This window comes from Drosophila arizonae, chromosome X (genome assembly GCF_054131065.1).
Source record: "Drosophila arizonae isolate 15081-1271.41 chromosome X, UAZ_ARI_1.0, whole genome shotgun sequence".
Lineage (NCBI taxonomy): Eukaryota > Metazoa > Arthropoda > Insecta > Diptera > Drosophilidae > Drosophila > Drosophila arizonae.
Window position 1 is genome coordinate 33,658,921 of NC_142927.1, and position 13,237 is coordinate 33,672,157.

General features: G+C 36.9%; 1 protein-coding gene across 10 annotated transcripts in view; it reads right to left on the bottom strand.

Annotated features, from left to right (window-relative positions):
- LOC108617795 (regulator of G protein signaling 7) overlaps nucleotides 1-13,237 on the bottom strand; it is a 150,585-nt gene that overhangs the window by 58,482 nt on the left and 78,866 nt on the right. The window lies entirely within an intron of this gene.

The following is a 13,237-nucleotide window of genomic DNA, read 5'->3' on the forward strand; positions in this document are numbered from 1 at the left end:
CGGAAAAAGCCTCTGTTATCAAAAGCAAATATCGAAAAGCGTTTAACTTTTGCTGTTAACATGGCTTGTTACCCCGCAGAATATTGGGAGGACGTCATATTCTGTGATGAAACAAAAATGATGCAGTACTATAATGATGGTCCTCCCAGGGTATGGCGCAAGCCATTAACGGCTCTTGACAGCAAAAATATTATTCCCACTATTAAATTTGGCAAATTATCGGTGATGATATGGGGGTGTATATCAAGCAAGGGAGTCGGAGAAATCAGCGTTTGAAAATGCTCTGCTATTTCGTAGCATTTCGTTGAGCTCTCGCTACCGCTCTCATTTTTGACGAGAGCCGTAGCAGAGTTGTAGCCTAACAATAAAAAGTTTGTGCTCTGCTATGCTCTCAGTTTCGTCTCGTCAAAAACTACAGCAGTAGCGAGTAGCACAAAAACAACTGATGTGCTACGCTCTGCCGTAGCGGTAGCTGAAAACAGATAGCGAAAGCGATAGCTGAAAACAGCGAACGAGATGAAATCATAGCGAGATGAAAACGGAGCGAGATGAAACAGAGCGAGATGAGAGTAAAACAAATGTGCGAGAGCGATATGAGCAGGGCTGTCATTTTAGATTTTTTGCCGTCAGATCTGGCAAATGGGAGCGATTTGAGCAGCCGCATTTTGTTTTGTGTTTATTTTTACTTCAATTTTTGATTGATGTCAAATTAACGTAGGGATAAATTGTGTAGTTACAGAAATCAAATAATAAAAAACATTTTTTCAGTTACTAAATTAGAAATTATACTCAAAATCTTTATTTATATTCATTTTCAAATAAAGACATTAAAAAAAAAAATAAAAAATTAAAAAAAAAACCTATTTCAGTAACGAAATTAGAAACTAAAGTAAATAAACATATACTAATCTTCATTTTCAAATAAACTTAAATTCTCTATAGCACTATCTAAATGATTCGAATTAAGCCTAACTAAAAGTATGTTCTCCAAAGTCTCATGACTTAATCGATTTCGATTATCGGACAGCACCAGTTTCAACGAGGAAAACGCTCTCTCTATTGTAACCTGCAATTGTAAAGAAATGTATATATTGTTTTTAGCTTTGTATTTTTGTATTTATTAAAACCGAAATACTTACTTGAGTTGGCGGTATAGCAAAACATACTTTGCTTAGGGCGTAAAGTTCGGGATCGGTTGACTTTTTGTATTTCCAGAAACATAAAACATCTGTATTCGCCTTCATCACTGGTAACTTTAGTGTTTCAATCTTTGCATGGACATTAGTTGACTCATTTGGAACAACCATACTGGCACTTAAAAAATCGTCTAACAGCTCGAAATTATTGTCTTTGGTGTGTCCAGCGTCTGTATCCAATGAATTATTTGAGTATGTCATACTGGGATTGGAACCGAAAATTTTAATTTTTTCCCACAATGTCTTTAAAAAATCGATTGCTCTTTCTTTTTGGGAATTATCTATAATATTATGGAATCTGGGGTCCAAATAAAGGCAAGGGTCGAAGCCCACGTTTGACACTAATGTTTTGGTTCGTGCTTCCATACTTTGAAGAAGATTGCTTGCAATTATAGAAATTAGTGAATCATTATTTGAAGAGTTTTTCGATAAAATCTGATTAGTGGCTAGTTTGCAAGTTAGCCAAACAGCATAAAAATTTCCATAATGCAACTGCTCTGCTTGGAACTGAACTATTGCCTTTTGTAGTGGAGCCATACTAGTGATATATGACTCCATAAAATCCCATAAAGCGTCATTTGCTTCAAAATTTTCTTCTTCTGTCTGATTTTCCACAGATTCGATTATATCCAATATACTTTTTGCGTTGTGAAGTTTTTCAACCATGTTGAAGGTTGATCCCCATCTTGTAGCACAATCCAATTGAGGTAATTTAAAATTTTTAAGTTCAAATAAATCACGGTAGCCGTTTGAAGACTTTCGGATGTATTTTGTAAGGTTGCGGCATTGAAATAAACACTTCTTTATAACTGCGTGTTTGGTAACATCAAGTGCACAAAGCTGTGCAGTGTGGGCTGCACATCGGCATATTTGTATATCAGTCACAAACATGTTTTCATTTTTTTCAAAATTATGAATTTGTCTTATGTACTCAATATTCTTTTGCTCAATAAAAGTTTCGTCCAAATCTTCATCGCTTGTGTACATTTGTGACAAAATTTTTGAAGTCTTTAACATATTGGCCCCATTATCCGATGTTATTGATACGATTTGGCCCAGAGATATTTCGTACTTTTCTAAAACAGAAATAATTTCCTTAGCTAGATTTTTAGATTTGCTGGAGTCAGCTCCTTTAAGTTCCACCATGCCAAGAATTTGCGATTTTATTTCATTCTTGCTTATAAATTGTGCACTGATGCCAAAAATATTTCGCCCAAGCCGCGTTGCACTATCAATTTTTAAAGATAATAGGCGATTTTTACTCTCTTCTTTTATTTTGCGTCGAACATTCGCTGCAGCGTGTTTAAGAACAGACTTGCATTTGCTTCCATTCAATTTAAAATTTATTCCATGTTTTGCTTCAAGCCCTTGACATATGGGGTCAATTATATTGCGCATATTAATTGAATTAAGCACATGGAATGGCACGCTTTCTTCAGTTACAAGGCCAATATATGACCGAATTAATGTTTTTCTGTTAATTTTCACTTTTACTAGTTGATGTTTTAAATTTTTAGAAGTGGCAACAGAATCACTAATCTCACTTCCTTTATCATCGATTTGTATTTCGTGCAACAATAAATGCTTTTTTAAATTAAAAACACGATCTTTTTTAAAAGTCTTTCGCATTTTTTGCATTTAACGTAATCGTCATCACTTGCATCGAAATATTTATTAATATTAAAATTCCTTTTTTGCGGTGGCATGTTTGCACATTGAATTAAAACTTCAAAGTGCCAAATTTTCTCTCTACCACAAAGCAAAATGAAAAAGTGTCAAATTTTCTCTCTACCACAAAGCAAAATGAAAAAAGTAACGGTGCATTTCGAAAACCGACCAAAAATTGCAGTAAAAGCAAACAAAAAAAATCTGCTGTTTGTCCTACTCTCATCTCGCTCTGTTTTCATATCGCTCTGTTTTCATCTCGCTCTGTTTTCATCTGTCTTTATTTGAAAATGAATATAAATAAAGATTTTGAGTATAATTTCTAATTTAGTAACTGAAAAAATGTTTTTTATTATTTGATTTCTGTAACTACACAATTTATCCCTACGTTAATTTGACATCAATCAAAAATTGAAGTAAAAATAAACACAAAACAAAATGCGGCTGCTCAAATCGCTCCCATTTGCCAGATCTGACGGCAAAAAATCTAAAATGACAGCCCTGCTCATATCGCTCTCGCACATTTGTTTTACTCTCATCTCGCTCTGTTTTCATCTCGCTCTGTTTTCATCTCGCTCCGTTTTCATCTCGCTATGATTTCATCTCGTTCGCTGTTTTCAGCTATCGCTTTCGCTATCTGTTTTCAGCTACCGCTACGGCAGAGCGTAGCACATCAGTTGTTTTTGTGCTACTCGCTACTGCTGTAGTTTTTGACGAGACGAAACTGAGAGCATAGCAGAGCACAAACTTTTTATTGTTAGGCTACAACTCTGCTACGGCTCTCGTCAAAAATGAGAGCGGTAGCGAGAGCATAGCACAATTTTTATTGCTATTGCTGCTATAGAGTAGTTTTTGCAAACGCTGGGAGAAATTGCATTCATTGAAAGCACAATGAATGCAGAGCAGTACCTCCAAATTTTGAGAGCAAATTTGAGAGCAAGTGCGGCTAAATTCGGCTTTCTGAATGGCAACAAGCCAAATTTTAAATTTTATCAGGACAACGATCCGAAGCATAAAGAACTCACTGTTCGCACTTGGCTGCTGTACAACTGTGGCAAAGTGATTGACACACCCCCCCAGAGCCCTGACCTTAACTCGATTGAGCATGTGTGGGCATACTTGAAAAAGAAAGTTGGAAAAAGGAATCTTAAGAGCCGCACACAACTCAAATCAGCTATAATTGAGGAGTGGGAAAAAATCCCTCTTGATTTAATTAAAAACCTTATAGCTTCTATGAAAAAACGCCTTCAACATGTTTTAAATGCCCAGGGAGGCCACACAAAATATTAAAATTATGTTAATTAATCATATTTTAGCTTTAATTTTAAGTTAAGATTCATAGATTGTAAGTGTGCCAACACATTATTGACACTGTTATTTATGAGTATTCTTTGTTTTTGTTGATTTTTTTTTTACATATTGAATGTTATGCTTTCTATTTTTATATTTAAATTAATGAAATAATATTAAACATATTCCTATTTGAAAAAAATAATTTTTATGCATTATTGACTTAGATATTTGCATCCAAAGTCAAAAAATTCAATTTTTTTTTCAGTGTGCCAACTCATTCTTGACAGACTGTATGTATGTATACGTGTATGCGTTACTCGCCGGCCACAGTGTTTAGGTTTAGTTTTAATATAAAAATAATAAAAACATAATTATGTTAATAAATAAATGGAAATTGTTATAAAAAAGGAAATATTGCCATCTATATTAAATACATTATATGTACATGTAAACTTAAAAATATGGGTTTGTTTGCAAGTGTACGAAGAGTTCTGCGAGCAAGTGTAAGAAATTTCTCTAGCATCAATAGTGCCTAAAACATATCAGAATTCGAAAAATCACTATATGTATATTTTGGTATGATTTGTCACGCCCCTAGTAGGCGTATATATATTGGGTAGTCTAAAAAGTTTTTTCGTATTTTGCCAATAGATGTCGTTGGCGTCATATATCTCCAGTGCTACAAATCACATGATGTGCACATTATGGTGTTCGATTGGTAGCACTTTAAGCTTCGATTGCCAAAAAAAAAAATGTAATTCAAAGAATTTGAAAAAAGTTACAGCTGTTCAAAAATGAGTAAAAATAATGATGAAATTCGCTATATTTTGAAATTTTTGTATAAAAAAGGGAAGAATGCCACGCAAGCCACTAATGAAATTTATGATGTTTACGGTGACGATGCTCTATCAGTTCGTGTAGCACAACAATGGTTCGCTCGCTTCCGTTCTGAAAATTTCGATGTGAAAGATGCACCTCGCTCCAATCTTTGAAAAAGTCGATGAAATTATGGAAAGGATTGACCAGGACCGTCACATAAGCAGCCATGACATCGCAAATGAACTAAACAATCGTCATCAAACGGTTCTGAACCATTTAGAAAAAGCTGGCTACAAAAAGAAGCTCGATGTATGGATACCACATGAATTGTCTGTGAAAAATTTATTGGACAGAATTAACATTTGCGATTCTTTGCTGAAACGAAATGAAATCGAACCATTTCTGAAGAGAATGGTAACAGGGGACGAAAAATGGATCAAATACGACAATAATGTGCGAAAAAGATCATGGTGCAAGAGTGGTGAAGCTCAACAAGTGGTCGCAAAGTCAGGATTGACGGCTCGAAAGGTAATGCTGTGTGTTTGGTGGGATTGGAAAGGAATAATCCACTATGAGCTGCTTCAGCCTGGTCAAACGATTGATTCGACACTTTACTGTGAACAACTGGTGAGATTGAAGCAAGCAATCGAAAAAAAAACGGCCAGAACTGATCAAAAGAAAGGGCATCGTATTCCATCAGGACAACGCCTGACCGTACACATCTTTGATGACCTGGCAAAAACTGAGAGAGCTTGGCTGGGAAGTTTTGATGTATCCACCATATAGCCCTGACCTTGCACCTTCGGACTACCATTTATTTCGGTCAATGCAGAACTCCCTTAATGGAGTAAAGTTGGCTTCAAGAGAAGCCTGTGAAAATTACTTGGAGCAGTTTTTCAAAGAGAAACCACGAATGTTTTACACGAATGGAATTATGTCTCTAGTGGAAAAATGGCAAAAGGTGGCCGACCAAAATGGTGCATATTTGATTTAATAAAGTTTATTATAAATATTAAAAAATATGATTTGAAGTTTCACTACAAATACGAAAAGACTTTTTAGACTACCCAATATTTTTTTTTCACCCATCTTTCTAGAATCAAAACATCCGCTCACGTGCAATTTCAGCATTCTAGATTTACAGCTCTAGGAGATACAGTTTTATCCGATTTGTCACTCGTGATCTTGCGTGGTCGACGCGGCCCTACATATGTACATATGTACCAAATTTAGCTTGAACTAACATGATTTCTGGTATATCGGAAAACGCATTTTCAGATTTTTATCACTTTATAAATCGGAGATATGCGCCAAATTTCAAGTCTCTAGCTTCAATATATTAAGTTATTATTATTTTTAAATAATATTAGTAGTTTCTGGTTTCCGGACTCATATATTTTCCTGACCAGCCATCGCCAGACGTTTTCAATGATATTAAGGTCGGGTGAGTATGGTGGTCACTCCATGAGATGCACTTTTTGGCCCTTCAACCAGGACTTCACGGATCGGGCGGTCTGAATTGCATCATTATCATGCTGGAAAATCTACTACAGGTTTTTAGATAGGTTTTAGAAATGCGGAACAACAGTTTTAAACACGGTGTTATAGTCCTATGCGTTCATGCGCGATGTCAAAAACTGAAGTTTGCAAGTGCCGCTAAGATATTGCTACCTACACCAATGCCACACCACCACTTGATTATTGCCATATATATAGTTTTTCCGCAGTTTATCCTATTTTTAAAAAAATTGACTATTAGATTTCTGTTTTTCCTGTCTTTTCAGCCATTTTGTGGTAGCATAGTCCAGATTCAAAGTATGCCTTTTGATTTTTCTTTGATTTTTCAACCAAAAATAAAACTGTTTCTTTACCCATACCATAAATATATTGAGTACTTTGAGCTTCACAAGAAATTTGGTGAGTGTAATTGCCAAAATAAGTGCGCTTCGCAGTCTGAGTCTTCCTTGCTGAACTTTACAATTAAGTCACTGCAGCTCTCAACTTCCCAGATACGACGATCGAGACTGTCCATTTTTTTTTATCAGTACAGGATTCGCCTACCGATACAACCCAACCAAGATGAGTCTTCTGCAATAGTGGAAGTCCAGGCATCAACTTGATTTGTCCCACAAACATAAAATCATAAAAAAGGCTAGCTCCGCTAAGCAGATCTACTCGTTATGGCCTATGGAAAGCTGGATCTGCCAAGAAATATTTTGCGGTATGCTAAAATTGCTTGTATTTACATTAGAACTGGGCTGCCTGCCAGTTATATTTGTAGCTACTATAGCCGTTATGCTAGTTGTTGATGGCAACAGGCTTCGGTGCTTCGCCCACACCGCATACAGACGCATACGATTTCGTTCTTTTAAGTTGTAGGAGATTCGCAAATCTTGCTGTAATGAGATGTAGTTGAGAACCTGAATCTAAAAGTGCACGAAGCACGAAGTGTTTGACGCTTGACTCCACAAACCCAACTGCGCGAGCCACACACGCACGCACGCACACACAGGCATACATACACACACACGCATACACACACATACACACACACAAACGCATACACACACACATACACAAGCACACACACATACACACACAAGCACCCACGCATAAGCACGCATGGGCTGCAGTGTGCGCTTACTATGAGAACTTAATTGTTTAATAACTTTTTTTGTGGACATACGGTCTTCATGAAACTTTCAGATTATGATTATAACATGGATATGCATGAATTTGCCAAAGCACAAGTCTGTAGTATTTGAAGTCTGTAGTATTTTTTACATACATGATGGTGAGGGGGTGGATATAAGAGTGGGGAGTAAATTTCAATGAAACCAGAAATTGTATAAAATACACATTAGTTTACATTTAAAATTTGGAAGCTCTAGCTCTTAAGGTGTACAAGATATAATTAAATAACTAGCTTTCGATAAGTTATCTATATTTAGCGTGATATACACGGACCTTTAAGTCTCTAGCTCTTATATCTTTTGAGATCGACGCGTTCATACATACTGACGGACGGACGGACGGACAGACGGACAGGGCCAAATCGACTCAGCTCGTCGCCCTGATCAAGAATATATATACTTTGTGGGGTCTGCCACGCCTCCTTCTGCCTGTTACATACATTTCAACAAAACCATTATACCCTGATTTCCCATTGAAAATGGGTTCAGGGTATAAAAATGACAAAAAAAAATTGTTTTTCTTTTTCACTTACTCGTATAACATATTTCGAAAATTAACATTAAATAATCTTAATATTTTTCACCTAATTCGATATTCAAAGTGTCTAGATCATGTTTATCTTATTTCCGGTTCCGCTGATATCGTCCTATCTTTACTGAGGCGCGTTTGACGGACGCTCAATCAGAGCAACCAATCACTGCAGTGTGGACAACATTATAGAAATTTATTTGTTGAATAATTTAATTTCCAGACGTACAATCTTAATGCAACTTTCAGAGCGTAATCATATGGTGAAAATGTATGTACATTCCATTCCACATTCTCTAGTACTTGAAATACGCCTTTTACAAAGGTGGATATAGGGATATAGGGATATAGGGGTGGGGGGTAAATTACAACAAAAATCGAAGTTATATAAAAGGCAATCAAAACAAAACAAAACAAGTAAGAAAGCTCTAGTCGAGACTGCTCGACTACGAGATCCCCTGAACCCTTGGAGCAATAGATATTTCAATAATTTTTCGCGTCTTTCAGCTTACACAAGAAACACGCACACACACACACAGGCACGTACGCACACACAGGCATACATACACACACACGCATACAGACACACATACACACACACACACGCATACATACACAAACGCATACACACACACATACACATACACACACACATACACAAACACATACACACACAAGCACCCACGCATAAACACGCATGGGCTGCAGTGTGCGCTTACTATGAGAACTTAATTGTTTAATAACTTTTTTTATGGACGTACGATCTTCATGAAACTTTCAGATTATGATTATAACATGGATATGCATGTAATTGCCAAAGCACAAGTCTCTAGTATTTGAAATACGCTTTTTACAAAAGTGAGGGTGAGGGGCTTAATTTAAGGGTGGGGGGTAAATTTTAACAAAAACCGAAATTGTATAAATTGCATGTAAGCATACATTAAAAATTTGGAGACTCTAGCAATAAAGGTGTAGAAGATATAATTTTATAACTGGTTTTCGATAAGGATTTTTATCGATAAAAAAAGATCGGGATGAGTTATCGAATTTTAATGATAAACTTGATATGCGCGCTGTAATTACGGACATTTTAAAAAAAAATTTGAAGTCTCTAGCTCTTATATCTTCTGAAATCGACGCGTTCATACATACGGACAGACGGACAGGGCCAAATCAACTCAGCTCGTCACCCTGATCAAGAATATATATACTTTGTGGGGTCTGCCACGCCTCCTTCTCCCTGTTACATACATTTCAACAAAACCATTATACCCTGATTTCCCATTGAAAATGGGTTCAGGGTATAAAAACAAAAACAAACACACACCACAAACAGTTACACCGGGCTTGCGCCCAAAAGCAACTAATATGCACGAGCCACCGGACATAAGCAAATACAAAAACACACATCTAAGCGAACCAAAATACATTGTTCTAAAACGAAACGACAACGAATCGTTCAAAAAAGTTTCACCGTTCATCATAAAAAAAACTATTGACTATGCTTGAGGAGGAGAAGTGGAGACATGGAAAAAAACAAGAAACGGCTGCATACTAATTAAAACCAAAAACAATTTGCAAGCTTTAAAACTACTCAAGCTCACTAAAATGATTGCCATCGACATTACAGCAACAGAACATAAAACAGTAAACTTTTCTAAAGGCGTTATATACTGTAATGATCTACGTAACATAAGTGAAAATATAATCCAACAAGAACTCACTAAAATGATTGCCATCGACATTACAGCAACAGAACATAAAACAGTAAACTTTTCTAAAGGCGTTATATACTGTAATGATCTACGTAACATAAGTGAAAATATAATCCAACAAGAACTGAAACCACAAAAAGTAACTGAAGTACGTAAAATCTTAAAAAGGCAAGCAAGTAACATAAACTTAGAAGATAACACTCTCGTAGAAACTGGACTCATCATAATTACTTTCGAATCACACAAACTGCCCGAAAAATAAAAATGGGATACGAATCCGTCTATGTGAGACCTTACATTCCTCTTCCACTACGTTGCAAAAACTGCCTTCGCTTTGGACACCCTACTAGCATCTGCAAAAGCCAAGAAACATGTAAAACTGCTCAGATAGTAAACACATTAACGAAGGGGAACAATGCAACAATACACAAAGCTGCCTAAATTGTAAAAACAACCCAGAGCTTAATCACCAAGACAGCCCAATTGATCGCAATTGCCCTACTTTCCGCAAACAACAAGAACTGACAGCAATAAAAATAACAGAAAAAGTAGATCACAAAACTGCAACTGATATATACTACAAGAGACATAATACACAGCTGAAAAATACTTATGCTAAAACTCTTGCACAACCAACAACGCAAACATCAACAACACGCACACCAACCCACACACCATCCATTGCAAGAAAAAACAAGTAAGAAAGCTCTAGTCGAGACTACTCGACTACGAGATCCCCTGAACCCTTGGAGTAATAGCTATTTCAATAATTTTTCGCGACTTTCAGCTTACACAGGAAACACGCACACACACACACACACACGCACACACACACACACACACACACACACACACACACACACACACACACACACACACACACACACACACACACACACGCACGCACGCACGCACGCACACACGGGCATACATACACACATACATACACACACATACACACACATACACAAACAATTACATACATATACACACACAAGCATATACACGCATGGGCGGCAGTGAGCGCTTACTATGAGAACTTAATTGCTTAATAACTTTTTTTGTGGACATACGATCTTCATGAAACTTTTAGATTATGATTATAACATAGATATGCATGTAATTGCTAAAGCACAAGTCTCTAGTATTTGAAATACGCTTTTTACAAAAGTGAGGGTGAGGGGGTGAATTTAAGGGTGGGGGGTTAATTTTGACAAAAACCGAAATTGTATAAATTGCATATAAGCATACATTAAAAATTTGGAGACTCTAGCAATAAAGGTGTAGAAGATATAATTTTATAACTGGGTTTCGATAAGGGTTTTTATCGATAAAAAAAGATCGGGATGAGTTATCGATTTTTAATGATAAACTTGATATGCGCGCTGTAATTACGGACATTTAAAAAAAATTTGAAGTCTCTAGCTCTTATATCTTCGGAAATCGACGCGTTCATACATACGGACAGACGGACAGACGGACAGACGGACGGACGGACAGACGGACAGACAGACGGACAGGGCCAAATCAACTCAGCTCGTCGCACTGATCAAGAATATATATATTTTGTGGGGTCTGCCACGCCTCCTTCTGCCTGTTACATACATTTCAACAAAACCATTATACCCTGATTTCCCATTGAAAATGGGTTCAGGGTATAAAAAGAATATTCACTAAAGATAAGTCTAACACCCTAACCACTCACCTTAAACCCTCTAAACTCCCTCCCCAATAAACTACCAAATTTACACTAATAGAGCCATCAACCGATTTGGCGGCGTATCCATATTAATACATAAATCCATACAACACAAACAAACCAACCTGAACACTTAGAAACTCTCTCAATAGAAATAATATCAAAGACAAAAATCAACATACTATCTACATACATCCCTCCCAGCAAACCCTTTTCCCTCAAATGCCTACACGATCAATTTGAAGCACACAACATCAACAGCAATAAAATTATTGTAAGAGACTTTAACAGAACACCACAGCTGGGGTTCACCTAAAGAAAACAGAAGAGGCAGAATCTTATCAAAATTTATTCAAAACTCCAACCTTACCATACTCAATGACGGCTCCCCAACTCATTTTTCTACCCACAATACATTCACCCACATAGACCTCTCATTATGCTCCCCACAACTCACCCCATTCGCAAACTGGAAAATATTTAACGACCTACATGGAAGTGATCACTTTCCAATCCTAATCTCCTTATTCCCACAAACACAAATAACAAACTTTTCTCGCCCACTTTTCAAAATAAAAGAAAAACTAACCGACGACATCAACAATATTATACCCTATAGCACAAACATTAATAAAGAAGCCGCATCCATAAACAAGATAATCCTACAAGCCGCCCATCACGCTATACCCCAAACTACCCCACACCACTACAACAGAAACACCCCCTGGTGGAATAAGACTCTCACAGAACTCAGGAAAAACAAATTCATGTCTCTTCAGGCAAGTTTTTAAAAATATTAATAGCACTGAGAATCTTCTCAAGTACAAAAGAGCCAATGCACTCTTCTGGAGAGAGCTAAAAATTTCTAAAGCAAGAGCCATGACCGAACTCACAACCACAATAGACCCCAATACCTCCTCCGACAAAATCTGGGCAAATATTCGACGCCTCTGTTGACTGAACCCAAACAAAGCAATACATTCCGTCATCGACACAACCAACAAAACGGCAACTACCGACACAACCCAAATAGCCCATCTTTTTGCTCAACACTGGTCTGATCTCTCCAAAGACACCAAGTTCAGCCCAAATTTTAACATCAACAAATACACAGGCAAATCAATCAATTACATACCCAACTTGAAAGCGGAAGAGATAGAAACGGAAACCAAAGGAAAACACTTAGAACTAATATCTGCCCTACAGACCCTCAAAGGAACAACTCCCGGCTTAAATAGAATATCCTATCCCCTAATCAAAAACACCTCCTACACACTGAAAACCAGAATAGTAAAACTCTTTAACAATATGGTCAGTAGCTACATTCCTCAATCCTACAAAACCAGCCTAATCATTCCCATATTAAAACCCAACACCAACAAATCAATAATAGCCAACTATAGACCAATCTCTCTTAATTGTTGCCTTTCTAAAACGTTGGAAAAAATAATAGCCAAACGCCTTTGGTGGTTCGTCACACAAAACAGAACAGCATGATACATCCAAACCAGACAGGCCTTAAACAAGGTAAATCAGTTACAGACAGTCTGATCTTTGCAGACCATCTGATAACTGGATCCTTATAGTCCAAAAAGCACATCTCAGTCATTACCCTTGATTTTTCAAGG